This window comes from Lissotriton vulgaris, chromosome 2_1 (genome assembly GCF_964263255.1).
Source record: "Lissotriton vulgaris chromosome 2_1, aLisVul1.2, whole genome shotgun sequence".
In the NCBI taxonomy this organism is placed as follows: domain Eukaryota; kingdom Metazoa; phylum Chordata; class Amphibia; order Caudata; family Salamandridae; genus Lissotriton; species Lissotriton vulgaris.
Window position 1 is genome coordinate 1,213,256,162 of NC_141687.1, and position 27,093 is coordinate 1,213,283,254.

Sequence of the window (27,093 nt, forward strand, 5' to 3'; positions counted from 1 at the left end):
TCATTTACCCACAGCTTTGGTAGTCAAGTATAGATTTGTGGGTTTGGATTGAGGCGGGCCGGGAGCCAACCTGGGGGGTCCTGGTCCTAATGTATTTGGCAGATTACACCAACAAAACTCCAACTGAGTAAAAGCCAAAGGAAACGTAGTGCCCTTTAGGTACGTAATGGCTGTATTTCCTCAATCTCCCTCACCTGGAACTGCAGCTGTGGTCTGGAGCTCAGCAGTCTCCATCATTAGTCACTTCCAACTACCGAAGAATTGCTGAGGACGTTAACGATGCTGCCGGAGTTGTACGAGAGAATTAAGAGCAGCTCTATCTTCCTGTTACCCCTTCCCTCCCTTGCTGCTGCTAAAATGGAGTACTCCAACCTCTCAGCTTCTGTAGGCCAATACATTAAAGTTCACTGGTATAGCCAGAATGCAACCACTGGAGATGCTTGGTGCCAGTGTTTTCTCCAAATCTAAGGGAATGTGGGCTCAGTTGTGGGAAATACTCGGTTCCCCTGATTCCCAGGCCTATCTCTTAGCCTAAGATGGCAGGGCAGGAAGCTGAAGACCACAGACAGAACAGCTTAAGGGGAGACAGGACAATGAATCGGGTAGCCAGAATCACACAGCACCGGTTGCGCGCACCTTGCGACTGCGCATCCAATGGCGAACCACTTTTAGCACTTTGGCTGATTTCAGCCGTGAGTAATCCAAAATGAGAGGAGAGAGTTACACCACCCAACAGATCATAGAGGAACGCATTTAACTCACCGAGGCATCTTGCCAGATAGACGGGTCATCCTTGGAATTACACCCATAAACAGATTTCCATCTAATTTCTATGAAATCAAAACATTTATCAACACACTCTTGCTAAGCCACAATCACTCTGAGGTTATTTCTAAAATCTCAGTGGAAAGAAGTACTTGCTTCTTGGTTGGCAATCTAAATGAATGTACATGCACACAGTATACATTTTTGTTGTGCTCCAACATACATTTAAGTGGAGCTCATGTGTAATGTACGGTCCATGAGAAGATCCATGCAAACACAGACACAGATTTGCGAAGGGCAAAATGCTTGGCTCAAATTTACATCTAAAGTTGAGGATCATTCAAGTCCCATTTTCCAACCAAGAGTTGAAGTCAGAGGGAGGGTCATCCCAATATACAATAAGCTTTGGGGCCTTTGAACTCTGGAGCAGCAGTGACAGGGCATACTTATGTCCATATACCTCTCCTCTGAAACCGTTTCACCCATGAAAGCACATTGAAATGTTCAGACCTTATAGGTACCCTTTACTTCAATAAATTGAATTACATTTCTACCCAAATTTAAGAGATAGGAGGGTAATTCTGTATGCCACCGCACATGCATTAACGTAAATAGGAAAACACCATTCTGGAATTCTACCGCAGTGCATAAGTGAATGGTATTCACATACACCGGCACTTATGTACGGTGTTGTAACCCTATCATTGCATAATGTTGAACTTTAGATGTGTAGTGTTATTATGATGCACCAATTCAGCATTCAATTAAAACTTTCACAGTTTTTATTGATATGTTTGTTCCCCCACAACACCCCCTATCTACACAAGTATTAAAAATACACTGATTTGTGCACTTTATAGATTTCCTGTAGCACTTAATCAAGAACTTTGTGGCTGAAGGTTATAGAAGTGCATCAGCCCACTCATGTAAGTACTCAAAGGTTACAAATTCTTGAGTGTACACCAAATTTCCAGTACACTCATTGGCCACTGCACTTACGCACTCTGTTTACCCGAGTCACCAATTGTAAAATGTTGTGTGTGTAACAATTACATTTGTTGTATCCAAAGACTTCCATGCAATAAATCCACATCTAGTTGTGCGACTTTTTTAGCGGATGCATGTGCATATTACCAGTTTTTCAAGGCATTATTGAGACTTCTGATGGAAAACAATATTTGACAGTCAACGGTTAAACATTTTCAAGATGCTAAATTCAAACTCAAATTTCTTAATGAAACTTAAAAAAATCATAGATTGTGGACTGTGCTTTGCAGATATACAGAGCACATTTCCAAGTTTGAAGCATTTGGATCTATGATATTCCCTACAAATATATTTCAGAAGAATTCACTGCATTGATTTTTCATTGAAAATCAATTCACTGAAAAAGTCAGAACTTCCTATTCTTTGCATTATTAGGCCAGTTTCATGGAAACCTTTGCATTTATTGAATGACAGTTGTTGATTAGATGAAAACGCACCTTCTTCTGAAATAAAATGAACTGAAATATTTTCCTAAAAGTTTAAGAAATACCATCAAACCTAACTCTTATCCCTAACTCCACCTATGGCTCTGGCAAAATACTACGCCTTATCACATGTTTGTTTAAATTCCTTACCATCCTCTGGAACTTAGCACTTTGCATACAGTAGACCTAATTCTCCCATTTGACCTTAGTTTCACCTTCACCTAACCCCTATCCTATATATAAATGTAGTTTTAGCCTTTACCATAACCTTTCTGAGGCCATTAAAAATGCCTGAGACTTACATAGTCCTAACCCTGACTCTAAATATGATCCTAAAGCTGTTACTAGCCCCTATATTAATCCTATTTCGAAAAAAATTAATCCTAATTTCGTTTAAAATGTTTTCAATTAAATCTATCCAAAGACACACATTTTCGGTGATACAACTGATGAAATAACCAGATACCAATGTATTCACCAGAGCGTTCAGCTGTTAATGAATGTCGGGACACTGGGGTGAGGGCAGGAACAAGGCGCGCCCTGCTGTTATGGTCCAACAGTAGAGGAGATTTTAAAATGCACACAGCCAGGGTCACATTACATTGTCCCGGTATTCACAGCACAGCATTCTTGGGGCTGGCTCACTCGAGAATCTACTCAATTATTCAGGAATTAATTCATGCATTATTCATTTCAAGCATTTTACCTGGGAACAGAGTATTTACAAAGCAGTGTGTAGAGAATATTATTAATAATAATCTGGTACTTACAGAGCATTCACCAATTCACTGCAATTTGCAGTTATGTTTTATAGACAAAAATTATACAGTCATAACTGTAAGTTGTGTTCTTTATTATGGAAGGAGGTGAAAGAGTTGAGGTTACACAGCAGAAGCTCCTTAGCTTTGCAAGCATAGCTGTTGTGGCTTTACCCACAAGGAATATGGTCTCCCATAGATAACACAATATCGCACACAAACCCACAAGTAACTGTTACACCCACATATTGCATGAAGTCGCCCAGACAGTATAACATCCTGCAAATGAATCATTACACTACATGCCACCCCTTCTTCATAGGGCTGGTTGTGCATTGCCTTCAAAAGCAAAATTTCCTCCTGTGGAGCGCCCAATGCCACAGAGACACCACAGCCTCCCACTGACATTATTAGTCTTACAGGCACCAATCACTCCTGAAAGCAGAAACTGATCTAACACATCTCCCCCTACATAAGAAGCATCTCACGGGCCAGACCTCCTCCAACAGATCATAAATGGTTCCAATGTCCTCACTTCCTCTTACAGATCAACTGTTGTCCCACTGTCCAACATTCCTTCAGAATGCCCATGTATTGTCAGATGGCACTGCCTCCCACAAATCACCTATGCAAAGCCTGAAACATAAAATGATATTAACTTTGCATGATCATTTTATGCTTTGTGCTTGGTCAGTGGAGCCTGGGGCAGTTTTGTGATTGGTCAGGGGAGCCTGGGTGCTTACCAATCACATTGCTGCACTGCAGCGTTGTGATTGGTCAATGAGGCCAGACTGTGCATCCTGTTTGATGACGAGGAGAGCAGAGACGCGGGACCGGTGGCAAGGTATGTTCATTTTTTTTTATTGTGCACTCAGTCCACCTTCCCCCACGGCGACTCCCCCTTGTGACTGATACCATCTCCACTGCCTCGCCATCAGAACCATGTCGGCCGCCACTGCTATAGACCTTCATGCAAAAACAACTCCTCTATATTGCACATTGTCCCAGTGCAACTCTATCTCCTGCAGGCCACATACAGCTCAACAGGGTTCTGCGGACAAAATAGTATTCCACATGCCAAATACTACAAAGTTCACTGCTTACACCACCATATCTTATAAGCCACACATTGACCCTCAAAACGCACCTACTACAACTGGGCAGGGGCGGCCTTAGGCATGTACAAGCTGTGCACCTGCACAGGGCCACCAAACCCCAGGGGCCACCACGAAAATATATATCCTTAATATAATAATCCTCTGAGGATGGATACATATTTGTGGGGCGGCCCCTGGCAGGGATTTGGCGGCCTCCGGCTCTGTTCCACTTCCAAACACTCTGACCATCCCTCTTCACTGGCCTCCGCGCTCCGCCCCGCCCAGACCCCCTCTTCCGGGGCCCCCTACCTATGCTCCCTGCCCAGGGCCGCCATGAGCCTAGAGCCGCCCCTGAACTGGGGCATAGTTGCAAGCCCCTATCACTACAGTAACATCACTCTTTGTGAAGTTTCTGTGGCGACAAGGGCTTTGCCTTATTTACAAGGCAGTGTTAAACCACTTAACGTGGCTTAACGCTACCTTGTTAATAAGGCACCCCTTCACGCTATCCTTTGCGTGAAAGTGGTGGGCAATAGGTGTTGTGGTGGGCGTTCCGATGCAACACCCATTGCTTTTTACACTGCACCCTATTTACAAGAGTGGCATAAATAGGAGGCAGGGCCAAAATTAACAGCAAAAAAAACTGGTGTTAACATGGCGAAACAAGGAGAAATGCTTTATTTCTCCTCGTTTATTTTGTTTCTATGTGTGCTGCAGTACACATAGAAACAGCAAAACGCCATGCATGATTGTTTATGTGTAGGAAGGTGTCCCTTCCTGCACATAAACAATCATTTTAAACATGAAGAGTTGAAACGTCTATGGCGTGTTGCAGAAAGCAGTACACATAGAAGTTACAAATCACCATTTAATATTGTTTAGTGCAGGAAGAAACATCTTCCTACACATAAACAATCCTTCCCCCAACGCAGGCACCCTTGCACTATTGTGCAAGGGTGCCTGCTTTGGTGCTAGGCATCTGCAATTTGCGCCAGCACAGGGGGAAACGCAGGGCTGCACTGTATTGTTGAAAATATGGTGCAGCCCTGCGTTTCAGAAGTGGCGGAGCACGGCAATTAGCCAAGAAGGCAAGAACGGTAACGCTGTGATCCATCACTTCTTTGTGAACATGCCCCATTGCCCTTTAACCCCATCCACTTTCTACAGAAAACACATTGGCACTTATGTTGGGCTCCATGCAAACCACGTATGGTCGGGCAAATCATACCAATTCATACATACCAAATATTGTCCACCTTATTTCTGCTCTGTCTAGAGACTTCATATTGTCATACGGGTAAATACTGCTTCTAAAGATCGATCACCAACAACCTTACAATAGCCACTCATGCATTTTTCAGAAAGCAATTACTCTTTTTAAGTCTGATCTCCACTTCTATTGAAAAGCACCATTCACAGACCATGCCTTAAGTTTACTCAAAGGAAGTTCACCCCACCAACAGACTGAGCCTTCCCAAGCACATGCCTCCAACCAAAATCGCAATCTATCCAAGGACAATGCATATGAATGCAACTGATTCTGGATCCACAGACTATGGTCAACTCACAATTCTTCTAGTCAAGGAAAGAACCATACCCGACATAATGAGTTAATACATTCCACACCAGTTTCAACACCTACTCACACACTAGATGTCCCCTCACTATGATGCTGAGGTCAGCCATAGGCAATGTCCAAACTCAGACTGATCCTACTTCCATCCGCAGACTGAACTATAATCCTCTTATCAAAGCTCATCCCATGCACCCCACCTCCACCCAAATACTGTACCTCTATTGCTAGACGTGACCACAGCCTATAGAAAATGCCTAGCTTCATAGATGATGCCAACAACGTAAAACCCAGACGAGAGGACCCTAAAAACTGATTATAAGTCCAATTGAAGGCAATTTTCCATCCACAAAGCATCTCTCTTCCAACAGATCGAGTCTCTACCAGCAGCAGTAGCTTTACTCCCATACTGCATTTCCATCCACAGGCGAGTCCTTATTTTTTAAAGGCAATAGCTACAGCAAGCATTGCTATTGTGTAGCAAGATAAATAATTACAATTACCATTTTGTAAAGCCAATGATACTCATTTTATCAGACCTAAAAGGATAGATAACTGTGTCAGGCCTACTAAATTTCAAATTTGTGGCATGGAAGTATTATACAAATGTCAGTATTGAAGACAAACACCTAAAATGTCTCTACACTTAGACTTTGTCACCAATATGCAGACTATAAGTGACAGACATGGCCACCTTGAAGGAATGAGTTAGAGGTACGTCCTGATCTGGTTACACCCTCCAAACAGCAATGAATGCACTTGAAAGATTGGAGTTTGCAGGTTTTGGATAATCAGATAGTACTGCCATCATTTATGCGGAAGTATGACGCCAGGTACTGGGTTGCTTTTTATTTATTTATTTATTTATGTATTATTCTATTTTATTTATTTGCGATTTTATATAGCGCAAACATTACCCGAAGGTGTCAGATCGCTTTACAAAAGAACTAGTTGCGTTACATAAGGGCTTTGGATTATATGAGTTACATAAGAGATACAAACAAAAAAAATGCAAATGTACAAGTTGTAAAGTCACTCAAGGAAGAGATACAAACAGATAAAATCTAAAATCAAATAGAAATGGTAGTAAGTACAAGGGTCTACTACATATACTAGTGGTTAGAGTTATATAAATATACAAATTGCAAATTCACTCAGGATTACATTTTAACAACGAATAGGGTTGGACAATTATATATTACATATTTACAGAGCAGGAAATTCTTGCCATCGTTTAGCCAGGTGTTTAGGTGGTGTTGCACTCAAGGGTGGTAATCTTGGGTCTGAAGGGATCCCCGAGTTGGAGATGTCCATAGGGGTAGAAGGCCGGATGGTGGTGGGGGAAGCAGCATGCTGAATCCCCTGGCTGATCTTGAGGTCATGCTGGGCTCCATCTTGTGGATAGAGTAGGGTGCTCAAGGGCAGGCAGAACTGTGCCACGAAGTCCGGTCTACCGCCTGGCTCAAAAACCCGCAGTGAGGCCCCGGCAGGCCCACCACGACAAAACCACGTATAGGCATTGTAAGCGGCGGGTGCCATGTTTAAGTCAGGCAGACCGTGTCAGGGCGCCCCCCACTGCACTTCTCAGCCCCCCGGGCTCCTAAAGCTCAATTATGGGCGTTTTGCCTCCAGGCTGTCCTCTTCACTAAAAGGGGGTCGCTCGCGCTGCCAATCTGAGACAGCAAATATTAAAGTGCGCCTGAGTGCCACCGCCATTTTGAGGATCGCACAACTCCCTTCTTGCGCTCCGAATTTGCCTGGGGCCTCAGTTCCGGTACTGCTCACCCTTTTGATCAGGTATCTACTTCATCGCCTGTCTCCTCCTCCTACTGCGCTCCAGTTTAAGGTTGAGAACATGCAGTGAAAGCACTTCAAATAGCTCTTGGGTGCCCTTAATCTGTGGTAAGAGGCTCATGAAATAAATGTAATTAGGGCCACATTATGACTCACTCTATAAAAATAGGGTGGTAAAATCAAATCCAAAATTGCTAGAAACAGGGTGGTACTCCTACCACATTATCAAGACAATACAAGTTTTCAATCTTAAATAGGAAATTACAAGGAGTACCCAAAATAACCAGCCCATCTTGCCCTATTTACTCAATATCTCATCTTTTATTCTGGGCAAATATTAGACCAACTTGGACAAGTGGCATAAGTGATCAGAGAAGCAAATGCTGAATCTCACCCTTAACACCGGTGACATTCTGCACCTAGTAAGATGTGTGATGAGTGGGGTGGAGTGGTACTTCAGAAGAAATTCATGAGGAGATAACGCTAAAAATAACTTGTAGTGAGACACTCAGTATTTTGAACCCTTATCAATCTCATTTAAAAGTCCCAAGCAATAGTAATATTATTCCCAATTAATGATAAAGATTCTCAAATGATAATGTTATGGGTTGTGAAAAACGTCATTCTTGCTCCTCATCCCCTTAGCGTCATCATTGGATCTTTTCAAAGGTTTACTAATTATTGGGGCTTCATTGCTGACCCGTGACCAATTGTAAGTCTGAATTTAGGTAAACGGTTAGATCCCGGTACATTAAACCACAGAGAGAGTGCTGGTCAAACAGATAGATGGTTCAACAATAATATTTATCTGATCCCTAAGTTTCTCAGAACCCTTATAACTTTTGGAAGAGTATCCTTTGTCACTCACTGTTATAGTGTTGACGGTCTAGTAGTTGGGGTGGGAGGAGCTAGGTGGGCTGAGGGGAAGAGGTGGGGTCAGGAGCAGGAAAGGGCAGTTAGTGTAGGGACGGGGACTGAGCTACATGACAATAAAGAGCTCCTCGAGAACCAGTCTGTGTCCGTGTGGATAATTAGCAGGGGACACGACAGCTGGCGACGAGGGTGGGATGGAACTGTGACCCCCCCCCAGAACGAGCCCCGTCCCGCAGTGTTGAGCGCCCAGAGCTCCGCTGTGACCGTGGTCCCGAGGCGCCACGGAAAAGCCCCAACGTGGAAGGGGAAATCTGAGCGCGGCCAGGCGGCCCCCCCCAGAGTGTGGGCAGGAGAACGGACGGCGCGCCGATCGAGGGCGCCAGAACAGAGGACAGCTCGCGCTGGACGCGCGAAGCCCGCCCGGATCAGAGGCAGGGCGCCAAGAGACAAGTGCCGGTCGCGCTGGAGGCGCGAGACCCGCCTGCCGACGCAGCAAACCGTGAGTGAAAGTCGGGAGCCCACTCCGACATTGCCCCAACTCACCGCCTGATGCTGCGCAGGAAGCCGATGCGCGAGAAAGAGCGCCAGGTCAGCGCGCGTGCAGCCAGGAAGCAGCGCTGAAGGATCCGTCAGCCGAGCGTCCCTCACAGCGTGAGCTCATCTCGAGCGGCAACCGACAGACGCCTGCAGGCGCGAGTTCAGCGGTGCAGCGACGCGTGCATGCCCTGAGAGGGCGAGGGGGAGCCACGTGTGTGCCAAAGGGAGCGGCCATTGCAGGGTCAGGCAGCTTTAAGGACAGGCCCTATCGGAATTGAGGGCGGCCATCTTTGAGTCAGGCGGACTCTCCAAACAAGCTCTGACAGCATCAAAAGGGTACAGCCAAGAGTCACCAGTAAGTGATCAGTGCCCGGGGGCACGGCCGCGAGCAGCAATAAACAAGCACTGGCATCAACAAAGCCTACAGAAACCGCCAGAAGCAAAGGGAGCGGACACCAGCAGCTGCGACCAGAGTCAAACATCAGGACCGAAACCTCATCCCCAGGATGTCCGACCCTTCCGCGCCAGGCGCACAGGATGCTCCCGCCAAAAAGGAGATCAAGGGCACGCACCTGCGAGCGCCAGAACCACTAACAATCACGACAGGGAGCAGCATGGGCCTCAAATGGCAGGAATGGCTGGAGGATTTTGAGGACTATGTCAAGGGTTCTAGAATCGAGACTGACGATGACAAAATAATAACTCTTCGCAATCTAGGAGGGCGCGAGATCAGCAAGATAGTGCGAGAGATCCCAACCGCCGACGGCGACACCTACGTCAAGGTAAAAGACATATTGAACAACCGTTTCCTGCACAAACGAAATGTTGATTATGAGAGACACAAATTTCACCAACAGCGCCAGGACAAGGATGAGCCACTAACGTCCTTCATACACCGACTAAGGCGTCAGTCCCAGTACTGCGACTTCACAAACTTCTCCCCGGATGCGGCCATCAAGTCTCAAATAATCTCGGGATGTCATTCAGAATCACTGAGACGAAGACTACTAAGGAAGCCACAAGAGTTGGCGGAAATCGAGGAGAACTCACGAATATATGACAAAGCCGAAGAGAATGCAGCGGAGATTGAAGTTAAACCCAGCATTAGCCGAGAACATGCCAACCGCGTCTCCGACCGACGACATGGCCGTCAGGCCTATCGAGGCAACCAGCGTGACAGATCACGCCGATCCAGATTCTCACCCAGACGCCGAACAGATCACCGGCCAAGAGACTCAGAGAGGAGAGATCGACGACCCGAACGCACCAGACGGTGCTACAGGTGCGGGTATGATTACCCTCACATTGACTCGTGCCCTGCCATGGGCCAACGCTGCCGGAAATGCGGACGCTCCAATCATTTTGAGGCCATGTGCAGCGAGTATCACCGAGAACAACGTGGCGGTGCTGACCGACGCACCAGCCCGCCGAGGTCTTCAAGGACAGAAACCAAGCGGCACCACGCCAGGGCTGTTCAGGATGAACCTGCTCACTCCCCAGCGTCGTCTCACTCCAGTCGTGAGTCCAGACGGTCCAGATGGGATCGCCGATCCCCCTCAAGAGAGTCCAGATCCTCCTCATCCAGGCGATCGTTCTACACCACCGAGTATGTCAACATCGCTGACAACGATCAGCTCAAACGGTACCCCCGGCTCGACATCATGGTGGGCAACCATGCAGCGAAATTCGTCATGGACAGCGGTGCATCTCTCAATTACATCTCTGTTGCTGAGCACGAGCGCATGGTTCCCAAGCCACACCTGCGTTTTGCACCTGTTCGAGTATACACATGGATGGCGAGAAAACCACTCCCATGCCTGGGGAAGTTCGACACCACTCTCACATATGGCAGTATCACCATCCCCGCCGTCATTCACGTCATCAAGGGACCTGATGCCGACTGCCTGCTAAGTCTTCCGACTGCGGAGCGCCTGCGCCTCGTTCACATCCTCTTCAACATAAATGACAGCTCCAACTACGCTGTGAAATACCCAGCTCTATTCAAGGGCCTAGGCAAACTAAAAGGCCGGCAAGTGCACCTGCACATCAACGAGCGAATCAAGCCCACTGCTCAACATCCACGGCGAGTGCCGTTTCACCTACAACCTGCAGTGGCTCAAGAGCTGCAAGACCTTCTGGATGCCGACATCATCGAACGCACCGAAGGACCCACTCCCTGGGTGTCCCCAGTAGTCGTTGTGCCAAAAAAGGGGACTCCCGACAAGGTCCGTCTCTGTGTGGACATGCGCCTGCCGAACACGGCAATCGAAAGGGAAAGGCACCCCGGCCCACACCTGAGCGATATGATTACAGCCCTCAATGGAGCCACAGTCTTCTCCAAGCTAGACCTCAACAAGGGCTATCACCAGCTCGAGCTAGATGACAGCTCTCGCTCCATCACCACGTTCGCTACACACCTCGGCCTCTTCCGGTACAAGCGCCTCAGTTTTGGTGTGTCCTCAGCAGCTGAAATTTTCCAAGAGACAATTCGACTAATCATCCACCACATTCCAAACTCTCTCAACTACAGCGATGACATTCTGGTGTATGGCACCAACCTCCGAGAACACGACATCGCCCTTGACCGCGTCTGCCGAGCTCTGCTAGACGCCAACCTGACTCTTAACAAGGACAAGTGCGAGTTCCATCAATCGACACTGAAATTCTTTGGACACATTTTCTCATCCAGCGGCATGAAACCAGATCCAGACAAGGTGGCTGTGCTCAACAATACCAAAAGCCCTGAGGACGTGAACGATCTACGCTCCTTCCTTGGGATGGCGAGCTACTGTGCTCGCTACATCCGCGACTATGCCACGATAAGTCATCCGCTGAGGCTCCTCACGAAATCCAACCAGCCCTTCGAGTGGACCTCAGACTGCGAGCGTGCCTTCAGAGACATCAAACGGGCGGTTGAGTCGTCTGACTGCTTGTCCTACTTCAACCCCAAACGGAAAACAGAGATCACTGTAGACGCCAGTCCCGTAGGTCTGGGGGCGATCCTGGCCCAATATGACGACGACTCGGACCAACGGAGGATCATCGCCTACGCCAGCCGCAGCCTCACTGACCCGGAAAGGAAATACTCTCAGCCTGAGAAGGAGAGCCTGGCGGTCGTATGGGCGTGTGAGCACTTCCACATCTTCATCTACGGGAAGCACTTCACGCTCATTACTGACCATCAGGCACTCGTGACGATATACGGAAACCCGAAGAGCAAGATGCCTCCCAGGATTGAGCGATGGGGCCTCCGGCTGCAGGAGTACACCTTTACAATCATTCACAAACCGGGGAAGGGTGACAACCCTGCTGACTACATGTCTCGCCACCCCCGAGACTCTCCAGTACCAACTTCATCCATAGCAGAGGAATACATCCACTTCGTGTCAAACCATGCTCGCCCTCCAGCCATACCAATGGACACCATCCGCGAAGCAACCAACAAAGACGCCGTTCTGCAGATCGTGATGAAGCGAATACTGTCCAACAGGTGGAGGCATCATCCGCAAGATGACGAGGAAAACCCTGATGTCAGAAGTGAACTCCAAGCGTTCCGACACGTCGCTGACGAACTTTCAATTACTGAAGATGGCCTTCTTCTAAGAGACCATCGGATAGTCATCCCGACCACCCTCAGACAAGGCGTAGTTGATCTAGCTCATGAAGGTCATCGTGGGGTCGTCTCCACCAAGAGGGCGCTCCGAGAGCGTGTCTGGTTCCCTGCTCTGGACCAAATAGTCGAAGCCACTCTGAAGGACTGTCATCCCTGTCAGCTAACTGGCCCCAGCACGCCGCCGGCACCGCTCCAAATGACCCCGCTACCTGACGGCGTATGGCAAGAAGTCGCAATGGATTTCTACGGGCCTCTGCAGTCAGGGAAATATGTGATCGCCATTGTAGATGAATATTCCCGGTTCCCAGTGGCTCAATTCATCCCGTCCACCAATGCCACCTGTACTCTCAAAGTACTTGAGGAGGTCTTTGCAATCTGGGGTGTTCCCAGAATCATCAAAACGGACAATGGGCCCCCATTCAACGGGCACGAATTCGGTGACTATGCGAAACAGATGGACTTCCAACACCGCAAGGTCACCCCGCTCTGGCCACAAGCCAATGGAACTGTTGAACGTTTCATGTCCACCATCAAGAAAACCTTCCAACAGGCCACCGCCGAGAAAAAGGACCTGCAAGCAGCACTGAATGAAGTCCTTTGTGCATACCGGACCACTCCTCACTCCACGACGGGTGTCTGCCCTGCCACTCTCATGCTCGGGAGGACACCAAGAACTCGGATCCCAACCTGGGAAGGCGCACTGAGGAAGCCCCTCTCAGACCATCAGATCAAAGACATGGCTGCAACAGATCGATATCACAAGGAGAAGATGAAGGAACATGCTGATCTCAAACGGAGGGCCCGATCCCCTTCCCTCAAGGAGGGCGACAGAGTCCTTGTTAAACAAGAACAGCGCCAGAAAACTGACTGTCGCTTCAAAGATGAACCTCTTACAGTTGTGCAGCAGAAAGGCACAATGGTGACCGCGGAGTCAGAGAACAGGCGGGTCACCCGGAACGCATCCCACTTTAAGAAGTGCCCTCCTGAAAGGCGTGACTGCACGCCCGCTGCCTCCGTGCCGGAGAACCCTAACCACCCAGAAACAGGCGCACCTGACTCTGCACCCTGCATGGGACCAGAACCTGTGGTCGAGAACACTGTGTCCACCCCGGTTCGCCCACGACGCCAGATACAGCCTCCAAAGAGACTGATTGTTGAAATGGACTAGTTTCATTTTGCTGTTTTGTTAAGAAAGGGGGAGATGTTATAGTGTTGACGGTCTAGTAGTTGGGGTGGGAGGAGCTAGGTGGGCTGAGGGGAAGAGGTGGGGTCAGGAGCAGGAAAGGGCAGTTAGTGTAGGGACGGGGACTGAGCTACATGACAATAAAGAGCTCCTCGAGAACCAGTCTGTGTCCGTGTGGATAATTAGCAGGGGACACGACACTCACCCGCAGACATACCTTCACTCAAAGGTAATGTGTAAACTCACAGACCATGTTTCAACCCAAAGAATGTATCCTCAGTCATAAGCCATGTTTCCACTTAGAGCAAACAACAACAAACATAGGCCATATCTTTAGTAACAGGTTGAAACCCAGCTCACAGAATATATGTGCAGGTCTTTTCTACATCCCAGCCACAGTCATTGCCTCCACCTAGCAGGATTGGACTGGAACAAAGATTACGCCCAGGCATTAAAAACAAAGTCACCCACAAGTGTGGATCGCATCCCTTCATTAATCATTACTTGATTATTATCAGGGGTGGATTTAGGAAAACATTTGTGGCAAACAGAACTTTTTTCATGTTTACAGCCTCAGGGGCATTAGCCATTATTCCACTATAGCTAATCCACTGGTATCCTCCCACTCATCTTCAGCTCTATAACTCTTATATCCTTCAATTCTTGAAGCCATTAGATCTGCTGGCTCTCCCTCACCTATGTCCCTGAATCAACCCTGTCCTATAAGTTAACATGGAGGATCATGGGTACCCCGTGTCTGGAGGCTTTTGGTCACCCTCGGGAACCCATGCTAAGGCCTTGAGGCTCTTGCTCACCATAATGTGGTCCCCAAAGTACCCACTTAATAATACAACCCTAATGTTAATTTCCACGCCCAGTTCCTCAAATCTCCTGCTCACACTGAGGTCACCATGGCCGCCAACTCACTCTCAGGTTCCTTTGAAATGCAGCTTGTCTTGTGTTTGCCCGTTATCCCTGTTCACTCTTAGGCCTGCAGCACTTGCTCACTTCTGACGGGAAGGTCCAGTTCACCCTCAGTTCCCTGACAGCCATGTTCACCTCGAGATTCTCAGAAGCTTAGATTTACCATTAGTTTCCTTGGTGCTCTACTCAATCTAAGGACACAAGGGTTCAGATCTCAGACACGTCTGCTTACCCTCACCCTCAATATTCACAGAATCCAAAGTGGGGACCATGAGCATCAAAGGCCTTTCTTAATTTAGCTCCCTGAGTCTCCAGCTCATCCTCAGGCTCTGAGGTTCCTGGTCACCCTCAATTCCCTGAGGTTTTGCTCACTCTCAGGTCTTCCAGGCCCCTGCTTGACCCCAGTGCTCCTATTCATCCTGAGCCGCCTGAAGCTCCTGCTCACTGTCACTTTATTAAAGTCTCATGGTCATGCTCAGGTGCCCAAGAGCTCAGTTTTCCTCAGAGACATTGATTACTTAAAATTTTGCTTACCTTCAGTCCAGGAGGCTCCTACGTATCCTTAATTTCATGAAGTTCTCGCTCAACCTTCACATCAGTGATTTTCCTGGTCATCCTGAGCCTTTTGTCCAACCTTGGGTGGTTGGAACAGTCCCTGCTAAGCCTCAGGCATCGACAAATGTACACATCTAAGTCTTTCATGGACACCGTTTTTGGTTACCTCTCGGGGACCTCTCTGCTTATGATGTCACGAGGGTCTAAGACAGCTTGTTACTTGATTTATTTTATATTGGTGGCAGCGAAAAAATCAGACTGTACCTGACATGCTAAAGGAAATCACTCCAAATACATAATAAACCAACCTATAGACTGCTGGATCATCAGAGAACTAAGGAGTGTGTGTGAGGTCCTGTGCTTCTTTTCCTTGTTGTAACGACCAGGAAACTTGTGACATCCTTTGAATATGTTTTCCACCATCCAGAACTCTTTTTACTCCTTTGTAGTCTCACTGCACTAAACTTTTGCTTCACATCCTTCACACTCTTTCTGTTCTAATTTTCATTCTATGCTTCTCTCTATTTAATCTTTCCTCACGTCATCTTTGCTTTAACGTCTTCCCTCTCTCCTTCCTTCTCTTCTCCCTTCTTCCATCTATGTTTATCCAGCATTCTTTTCTTCCCTCCTCTAGATTTACTCTTCTCCTCTCTTCTCTCCATTAGTTATTTCTCCCTTTCCCACAACCCTCTGTTTCTTTTACCTACCTTCTCTGTGTTTCACTTTTCCTTTAGTCTCTCTCCTTTCATTTTTCTATCTCTTGCCCTTTCTCTCTCTGATCCACTCCCATCACATTTTGTCCGAGGATGGCTGGAGGGTGAATGGGTTTTACAGCAACTTTATCCAATCCGGATGTGCAGTTTTTACCGGCTTCTATTCCCTTTTATCTAAATGTAAAGCTATTTAACACTTATGAGGTGCTTAGAGGCTTTTTCGCTTTTCATTACTCTTCTACCACCCACAGTGCCCTCCCCATTTTTTGATGGGAAGAATGTCATTGGAATGAAACTCCCAATCTCAGTCCGATACATATGTTACTTACATGAGTAAATGTAAATGTACATGTATTTATATAGCGCAAATCGCCCACATCGCAGGCATCTATGCGCTTGCTTAGGGAACCCGTCCTGGTATTCCCCTGTGAGATACCCCGGCAGGGTATCCACAAGGTGAAAGCCAGGCACCCCGCCGCGAGGGGCAGTTGTGGAGATTAAGCAAGCTATTGCCCAGAGTCGCAGAGTGTGAACCCGTGAGTCGAGTAGGCACCGGAGCGAGAATTATCGAGTCTGTGGAATTATTGAGCCCAACCCCCGTCGAGGCAGGGAATTGAACCCTGGTCCAGGGCCGATCTCAGCTTCCGGGTCTGCCGCCTCTAACCCCTGAGCCACACTTCTCCACGAGTGGGTTGGCAACAGCCACATGCAGCTCGCCCGTCAGCTCATTCTGGCCTTCTAAGGGGGCAAAAGCGTGTACTTCCCCTACAGCCCCCCCCCCCCCCCCCCAAGTGAGACAGGTTCCAACATGAAAGCAGCATCAGAATCGGTTTAGATGATGCGCTACATAGGACACAACCCACGCAGGACCGCTGCTCACATAATGGCGGAAGGCTTAGCTGGAGCATGATGATTAAAATGGAACGCCCTTGCTTCTATTCGGCAAAACAAAAGAAGTAATAAAGGAAGTGTATTTGGTGAGTCCAGCACAGCGGCCTGATGAAGCTTTTGCTGGTGTGCATGCAGCATCAAGATTGCCTCCTTAACGTTTTTCCTATTTAGAGCAGTGCAGATATGTATTATATTAATTGATATTAAATCATTGGCCACTGGTTATTGCAGGATAAACTCCTTGTAATGGTGATGATGTGTGTTAATTAAAGCTTTCTTGCCATTAATGCCCACCACTTCCAAAAGTCATCAGCCGCCACTGTCCGCTTAAAGCACCCATCAGCTCATGCCGTTGAGCTACACTACCCAAGACAATACTGAATATCTTACCAACTTGAGAGAATAAAGAAGTACGTTTATCTGGGCTTGGATTCTAGCCGGACACCAGCAACGTACACACTGATATCGGCAGTGTGCATTGAATTCACAAAGCTATCCTACTTGCCACTTATCAAATACCATGTCTCATCAAACACCCATTGAAGATGACTACTCCCAGACTGCACCCAATGACCAAAACTGCACCCAGAGAAGTCGTCTCAGGCATTCACCCTACCATCAAACAAACCCTAGAAGTGAGAAACGTTTTATGCAGCGAGATATCTCACAGTCTATGACAGAGCTCAGTAACATGCCAATTAGAAATCATGAAAATGTTTCAGTAGTAACTCACACTTAATAATCAACAAAACAGGCATCACAGTGCATTATTCATTGTGAGTTAAGGTTGTGATTCTGTGTTTATTTTGCAAATGTGTAGACCAATATGATGTTTCCTTGTGTCAATTTATTTAGAGTGCTAATTTGCCACCTTCAAATGAACATAATATGAAATCCATCCGCCTAAATGATTGCAAAATTGTAACGTGCATTTTACCACTCTTGAGACTAACCTTTTTAACTATTTTTTCAAATCACTTATTGTACCTTTGAATCTATCTATCTATCTATCTATCTATCTATCTATCTATCTATCTATCTATCTATCTATCTATCTATCTATCTATCTATCTATCTATCTATCTATCTATCTATCTATCTGTCTATCTATCTATCTATCTATCTATCTATCTATCTATCTATCTATCTATCTATCTATCTATCTATCTATCTTAAAGAGGAAGCAGAACAAAGAGTTTACCATTCCTAGGGGGGGAGTCTAGGTCTGTCAGGAAGGGTATTTCTCCTTTTATGAGCAAGTGCCCTCACACACCCCAAAGGGTGTAATGTTTCATCATCGGGCGGATCCTCGTTGGGCCGGCCCCGCAGGGGGGCTCTTTGCTGGAGGTCTTTTCTTTTGCCGATGAAAATGGTGGGGCGTGTGGTGATTTATTCTGAGTAGAAGTGGAGGGAAGCTGTGTCAATAAAAATAACTAAAGGAATACAAAAGACAATTTATTCACTGAGTTTCTCTGTTATAATTAAAAAGTACAAAGTCAAGGCGAGAGCAGGTTGTAATGAACTTCTCAAGCCCTCAGTTCCTGTGTGTGAAAAATATAGGGGTCAACTAGTTTCATGCCTGGTATTGCCTGGAGGATTGCAGCATTTAATCAGGACCACAAGAATCCCTATCTACTCATATAGGGATGGTAGATTTGTGCAGGTGAAAGATGCCATACCCTAAAATAATATAATATATAGTATACCTTCTGGGAGGACCTAACTGAGAGGTCTTGTGGCCTCAGTCATATGGGCTAGAACGCATGCTCACTGGCCTTACAGTGGTAAGTTGAGCTGTTCGCTGTTGCTCGCCACCCTGTGGACTTCCTGTATTCACAGGATGAGTGGTATATCCAATTGAGTTAAAAAGTTGCTTCCTTTTTACACTTTACTCCACCCCACCCCCAAGGTAGCGATAGCAGGCAGAGAAGGTGAAAAGAAGATGATACTGGTAAAATATCAGCAGTTTATTTCCTTCATCTGGCAACACGGAGCCTCCGGCAGCAACTGCCGACCAGAGAACCCAGCACAGCCTTTCACATTCTAATCTTGTACCTCTGGCTCAAGCTGACCCCATTTACACAGACACCACATATCCCCTATCCTTTCAATTAAGAAAACAAAGCACAATACACATGTGTAAAGCATTGAAAAAAAACGTGCCAGAGAAAACGAAAATGAAAAAGAAAATAATGTATTCACAAAATGAAACACCAATTCACTAGAAACAAAAATGGGTACACAATGCAAAAATGATTGACCAAAATAGTAAATAAACACTCCACTAGTACGTAGCATATTCATCAAACCTTTTGAGTACGCATTTTCTGCTAGGAGTGCTGATGCGATTACCCTCCTTCAACACCTGCACACCCATTTTTTTACACACAAAATCAGCCTTAGAACCAGTTATCACCACAATCATACTTTTTGCTCCACACTTTACCATTCTCAAACACTAAAACACAATCCTTGACACTTGCCTCACCACCATGAGCGAAGAGAACTTAGATTGGCCTTTCCTCACATGGCGAGGGATACAACCCTCACCAGATCACCAGATCACCAATCCTCACGTAAATATTCCTTTCAGGGCCATCACCATTAGCTCAATATTTTTCCTGCACACATCCAACACCTTTCCTACCTTCATACAATCAAGGGTTTTCCTCCCATCCACTCCCTGTTGAACCGGGTACAGGCCACCCTGCCTCTTAACAATAAAAAATGGAGACATTCCTGTACTGACACGAGTAGTCGTTCTTATAGCCCACACATAGCATCAATAACTTCTTTCCAATTCAAGCCATTGATCAACACTAACTGCACTTGATCCTTGATTACATGGTTCACCCTTTATACAAGACCATTGCTACTAGGGTGATACATAGATGTTCTCACATGTTTGATACCATTAGACTTGAGGAATTAATCCATCTCTTTAGAGACTAATTGGACACCATTGTCCGTCACCCATTCCTTAGGAAAACCTTTCCTGATAAAGACCTCCTGAAAGAAATTATTGTTTGCACTTGAATTCACGCTGTTGACAACTTTCACCTCAGTCCACTTGGACATGTAGTCTACTAGCACCAACGCATACTTGGGTGAACTTACAAGAACCGCAAAAGGAACAGATTTATTAAAAGCCAACCTATGCCATGCGCCCCATTAGTGTCTACTGCCTGTGCAGGTAATGGCACAACATCTTGTAATTTATCACTCAAAATGCAAGCATTACATTCCCTCACATAACGTTCCACATCCTTGTCAACCCCTGGCCACCAAAAAGCTTCTTGAACTCTCCTTTGTATTGCCTGCATACCCATGTGCCACTCATGGGAACATTCTAGGTCTATATGCACAAGGTACTACCAATATGTCACACCTCAAAAGGACATCACCAACTAGAGTCAACTCTTTGGCAGTTCACCAAAATGGAATAGCCGCTTCTTCCATGTCACGAGCATATGGCTCCTGCCCTACCACATACTTAATCACCTTCTGCAATACTCCATCTTTACTAGTAGCAGGACGCCATTCCTCTTCAGATAACACACCATCATTAATGGCATTCACAGAACACACCAATTCCAAATTATCCTCACAAGCCTCACTCTTATCCGTCTCTTCTTTGATTGGCAACCATGACAAACAATCGGCAGTAAAATTGTGAACACCTGGAACAAATTTCAAATTATAAGGGTGCTCCTGCATGCGATATTGTCAATTTGCAATGCGAGGACTTGCTCTTCCACCACTGCCAGTCTTGAAAAGCTCAACCAATGGATTGTTATCGGTACGTAGAAGGAACTGATTGTCCCAAACAAAATTCCTAAAGTAATGAATCCCCCACCACAAACCCAAAGCTTATTTTTCTTTCGTGGCATAGGTTGGTTCTGCACCACAAAGCGTCCTAGACACATAAGCAATGATGTCCTCTTTGCCATCATCTCTTCTCTGCATCAAAACTATCCCAAACCCTTGGTTGCTGACATTGGTAGTGATAATTCATGTCTTCTGGGTGTTGAATGGTTTGAGGGGTTGCACATTCATGATCTTCTTTATCAAGTCAAAAACACTCTGACACTCAGCATTCCATTCGTAAGACACACATTTCTTCAAAAGTTTGCACATACACACGGTCTTGCTAGAAAGACTGCTCACAAACTTGGCATAGTATTTGATCAAACCAAGAAATACCTTAAGTTGATCCTTACTACTAGGCGCAGGTGCATCCTCAATAGCCCTCAGCAGTTTTAACTTCGGCTTGATTCCCTTACTAGAAACATGATGACCAAGAAAGTCCACCCAATCACAGCAAAAAGTACATTTCACTTTCTTCAAAGTCGAACCAGAAGCATTCAAGACTTCCAGCACTATCTCTAATCTATCATCATGTTCACTGTTGTTACTTTCATATATCGAAATATCATCTTGGAAGTATAGCACTCCACACATGTCCTTGAAAAAATTGTTCATGAGCCTCTGGAAAACAGAAGATGCAGAGGCTAAGCCAAACAGCATCCATCTATAATGAAAGGCTCCTTCAGGAGTGACAAAAGAAGTCAGATGTCTCAACTCCTCGTATAGCTCCCTCTGATGCTAGGCAGCCGGCATATCCACATTTGCAAATACCGTAGCACCCTATAATGTGGACAGCAATTCATTGACATTAGGAAGGGGTTGCTGATCAAGCCAAATATTAGAATTCAAGTCACACAGGTACACATACAACTTCAAAGATTTGTCAGATTTGCGTGCTAAAATGCCCGGAGTCAACCATTCAGACTCTTCGATCGGTTCAATGATGCCCAATTTGCACTTCTCCAACTCTAATTTAAGCTCATGTTGAGGGGAACACGTCTCACTTTGTGCACCTTGGGTACTGCAATATAATTTAAAATGATGCAGTGTTTAAACCCTTTGAGTTTGCCAAGGCAATCAGTGAAAATGGCAGGATACTTTACTAACCACTTAATCTATATTGCACACTGCTTTGTTACCCACCTCAAATAACCGCTGTCTGGATAAGACCAAATCAGGATGGTTGAGGTCCAGAATTATGTCAAAATTTCCCTGTTCATTCCACCCCAATAAATTGGACCCACCCTTAGCTAGAAACACAATGCCAGTAGATGTTTTGTTGTCAAATCCCAACATAGCTCCAAGTTGATCAAAAACTTCCGCCTTCTTTTCCCCATATGCAATACTTTTCACATGAGATTTGCTCAAACTCGAATGTTCAGTCTGGCAAAATCAGATTCTCCAATCAATGTGAACGGCGAACTTGAATCAGCCATTACTGATACTTCAACATCATTTATATAACAATCTCACATATGGGAGGTTTCCTTCTGACAACATGATGCACAGCTGATACCATGATCTGAACATGCGATGATGATGAAGACAACATTTGTATCACACTCCCATCTTCATCAGATTGACTACGATCTTCAATGGATTTAATCACTGTGTCACCCTGTCCACAACGGAAACACACTACATCCACACGTTCACTAGATATTTTAACATTTGTCCGGCCATTGCCTCCACAAGATTTGTCAAAAATGTTACTATTTCCCTTATTCACATTTTTTAGCACTGTGTTCACTTCATATGTAGATGTGCCTCCGCCCATCCAACTAATACAATGCTGAGAGTGCTCTATACTTCTAGCAATGGTCAATGCTACTTCCAGACTAGGATCATCAGTAAATATTAATCTCTCTTAAATGTTTGTATTGTTAGTTTTTTCAATTATCTGGTTCCTTATGATTTCATCCTTGAGGTCTCGATAGTTGCATGTATAGCCAAGGTGCATAACACGGCTACAAAATCATCAATAAGTTCACCTGGAGCTTGGTAACATTACAAAAACTTGTCGTTCCAACACCACATTTGTATTCGTGTTAAATCTCTTATTAAGCGTGTGCACCACAGAAGCATACTCATCAAACATATCACCATCTCCCTCTTCCCCAGTCTCTGCATGCATCAATATCGTCTCAACAGGCAACGTCCTGAGATTACTCCTGTCTTCAGCACCTAAGTTATATACCAACAGAGCTTTTTTCATCGTTTACTTCAAAGTATTCCCGTCAATGGCCTCCAAATAGGCCTCAAATGCCTCATACGACCATTCCCACTTCAACATCCGGGTGCCTGGAACTGACAAAAATGAAGGAGGTGGAGGACTTTTCTCCATGATAGCTTAACAGTTGCTGCTAGAGTTGCTGCTACAATGCTGTAGCCCAAAATCACCCCCAAATATTGTTAAAATTACCGTTTATTGGGTGTACCTGTCACTGTTTATTTCAAACTGAGCAAGAATGCAGGCAAAATCACCCTCAACTGTTGTTAAAATTATAGTTTACTGGGTGTGCCTGTCATTTTTTAATACAATCTGAGCAGCAATACAAGCAGACAGACAGGCTACTTTCAATTGTGTGTAACGTGTTCCTTCAATTAAGGCTGTTCTTCGCATTCAAGTAAAAGGTGAGCCTGCCACTGTGCACCTTGAGACAGACAAATAATGGGGCGTTGACTGGCAGCATGCACAGATCCTCCACCAAGATGGTGGTGAATATCGATGTGTAGCGTCCACGCGACACTCACAGCACCATTGTCATAATACCCCAAACCAAAATGGCAGTAACATAATGACGATGACGCTGAATGGGAGCGTTAAAGCGGTTGTGAGTGAAATTGGTCAAATCCTTTGTGAATCCCCCAGGGACTAACGCTGTGCCAATTACAGCCCAATCCAGGAGCCAAGAATCACCATTTATCCATCCAGGACATTTGCGCCACCTGTAAACGAGGGCGCAAGAAGCCCTATGCACACCAGCCAGTATGGATGCCCATGATACCCAGGATTACAAAACACAGTCCAGGCAGTTACCGATTTGTGGGATCCTCGGGGCTGCCATTTGTCGCCAGTGAAAGGAAGATGACACTGGCCCATGGTATACGCAGTCTCTTAGGAACAAGAAACGTCTCTGTAGAAGGGCGGAAAGACGCTGGCGTTTAGACAACTCAGCAGACAACAAAACCCGCTACCGTGAAACTCTTAGCGAGTATAAAACCCAAATAAAAGCAGCTCAGTCCACTTACTTCGCCGATAAAATCCTGCAGGCCAAATCTAAACCTAGAGAGATCTTCCAGATCATTAAAAACTTAACAAACCCACCCCCTGCATTGCAGGTTGCGAAATCTGTCACTCACTGCAATAATATTGCTGAGTTTTACTATCAGAAAGTAAACAAGATTTATTCAGCATTTCCCTCCCCAAAAATTAACTTATCAATCCAACCCAATACTTCCCCTATCCTCTCCCCCTTTCCCTCCCAACACATCTTAACCCATTTTCCCCCACTGAACCTTTCAACCCTTGAATCACTAGCTCTCAGTGTCAAATCCGGCTCACCGGACGACCCTGCCCCACCAGACATCTTAATGGCAGCATCCCAAATTATCTTGCCCGTCGTCAGGGAGGTACTAAACGCGTCCATCTCTTCCTGCACTGTACCAACTGTCTGGAAACAAGCCTTGGTCAGGTCACTAATTAAGAAACCCAATTTGGACCCGTCTGACTTAGCCAACTATCGCCCCATCTCCTTGCTCCCATGGGTGAGCAAGGTCCTAGAGAAATACATTAATCAACAGCTAGTGAAGTATCTGGAAGACTATCACATACTAGATCCCACGCAGACGGGCTTCAGACCAAAACACTGGACTGAAACCGCTCTCCTCATGGTTACCGAGGAAGCTAGAAAAATCCTGGATCAAGGAGGATCAGTGGCAGTGATCCTCCTTGATCTAAGCGCGGCGTTTGACACGGTCAGTCATGACACCCTACTGAACCGCCTGGCCTGTGCGGGGATTAAGGATAAAGCCTGGGCGTGGTTTAAATCTTTTTTGGAGAACAGATCCTTTAAGGTTTTTGATGGCGAGTCTGTGTCCTCCAGTAGGCCTTTAAAGTGCGGTGTTCCTCAGGGCTCCTCTCTGAGCCCTGCACTTTTCAATCTGTACATGAGACCACTAGCCGACGTCGTCCGCCCATTCGGAGTTAAGCTCATCTCCTATGCGGACGACACGCAGCTAGTGGTCTCACTGGCGCAGGAGGCAAACCATACTGCGCCAGGCGGGCTCAGAGAATGCCTGGAGGAAGTGAGGACCTGGATGTCATCATCATCCCTGAAGTTGAACGGGGACAAAACAGAGCTGATGCTCTTAGGCCCTTCTGATCTGGTCCTTCCTCCCTCTCTGTGGCCTCCCTGTCTAGGTCCCCCTCCACTCCCCAAAAATAACATCAAAAGCCTTGGAGTGTGGCTGGACAGATCTTTATCCTTCAATGTGCAAGCCACAAAGCTTTCAGCCACCTGTTTTGGCATCATGAGGGTGCTAAATAAAATATTTCCCCTCCTTCCCATGGAAGCCAAACAGGTAGCCATTCAAGGTCTCATACAATCACGCCTTGATTTTAATAATGTACTCTACCTCGGCGCCCCAGAATATACTCTACGCAGGCTGCAGATTGTACAGAACTGCGCAGCGCGTCTTCTGCTCAAAATCCCCCGTAGACACTCAGTGAGGGCCGGACTGACTAGCCTTCATTGGCTACCAATTCGGCAGAGAGTTTTGTTCAAGGCATTATGTATAGCCCATCAAGCCTTCTGGAATATGGGCCGCAGTATCACCCGTGATCTGGTCACCCATTACATCCCAAACCGAAGTCTTCGTTCCAGCCAGACCTTCTTGGCAGTGGTGCCAAGAATAAAAAGATCTAGATCTGGCGGAAGGACGTTCGCATATAACGCGTCCAAGACTTGGAACACTCTCCCACTCCATCTCAGAGCCAACCCTAACCTCACAGTATTTCGCAAGCAATTAAAGACTTTTCTGTTCACATCCTCTTACTAACTGCCTGTCCCCCTCCTTTGCCTATCAGTAGGTTTGTGGCTTTCTCAGCGCTTGGACGCCTCCGGGCAACAATTCACGCTATATAAATCTGCAAGTTTACAAGTTTATAAGTTTACTGGTAAGATATCAGCAGATTATTTCCTCTATCCAGCAACACCGAGCCTCTGGCAGCAATTGCTGACCAGAGAACCCAAAAGAGCCTTCCACATTCTAATCTTCTATGTCTGGCTCGAGCTGAGCCCATTTACACAGACCCCCACAGAAGGCTCTCCAATGTGTGGTAGAGGGATCTTGATTCAGATACAGCATAACGCTGTATTGTTAAATCTCTGACTCTTCTAGAGACTAGGGACTTAAGTTAAATGGCACTATGGAATGAAACCCTCCAAGTAATCCACGACCATGCACAAGCTATGCTTCTCATGTGGCCACCTCACCACCCCCCTCCATAAGCACCGCTCCCACATTAAAGCGGTCCTTTGATGTCTGTTATTAAATCATAATTTGGCGACACTTGAAACAAGATTGTAATATTGTATTGGCAAAAAGACGACAGCCTAAATTTAGAGCATTTATTGTTTGATTACAGCTACAGATAAGGGTGTTATAAGCAATTGATAATCAAAGTTAAAATTTGTAGCATTTTTTACACTTGGAGCACTAATGCTCTTCATGCATGTAGAATTGTGCTATTTCTATTATGTATTTTTTTTCTGTCAATGATCCCGATGGTGGACAATTTATTTAGATGCAATGACACACCATTTTGTTTGTATACCTGTCCGAGAAAACCCATTAGTTGGTTTTAAAATGCATGACTGATCAGTGAACCATGTGATAGAAAAATAAATTCCTCTTTTAATTGCATGATGGAGCGCTAACTAATCCTTGAAAGCGAGGAACACTTTTTCAAAGACAGAAGTCTTAGGACCGTCACTTGCCTGGGTGGATCTGGTGTGTGACGCCGTCACACACCAGATCCACCCAGGCAACATGTGTAGTGGACCCAGGGTAGTTCCCAATTTTTAGGTGGGGAGCTGTGCCTTTAGGATGTCCTCTTTTTAAGAGTGTTTTGTTGATTTGTGTTACTTTCTTAGTGTTTCCAAATATTTTGAATTCAGAGCTTATCAGTGTTTATTCAGCTGCCTAACACCCAAAATAGATAAAAACTGTGTGTTTTTCAAGTATTTACAAAACATGTTATTTTTTGCAGTGATATTTATAAAGCACATCTTTAATTTAAATGAGAAATAATGCAGGATGCAGAGTGTCTTCCCATTGCCAGTGTGTCCAATGGATTTATCGTCGAGTTTTTTAAGCATAGAAAGTCTATGTATTGCACTCACACTCCCATCTCATTACCGTCGCTCACATCTAGTTTCCTTTTCCACTCTCTCTATCAGGACTCAGTTCTGGT

At 45.8% G+C, this 27,093-nt stretch overlaps 1 protein-coding gene across 1 annotated transcript in view; it reads right to left on the bottom strand.

The window, feature by feature from the left end:
• Nucleotides 1-27,093, bottom strand: part of LOC147732399 (opioid-binding protein/cell adhesion molecule-like) — a 2,769,197-nt gene that overhangs the window by 1,464,512 nt on the left and 1,277,592 nt on the right. The gene's annotated exons all lie outside the window — the stretch shown is intronic.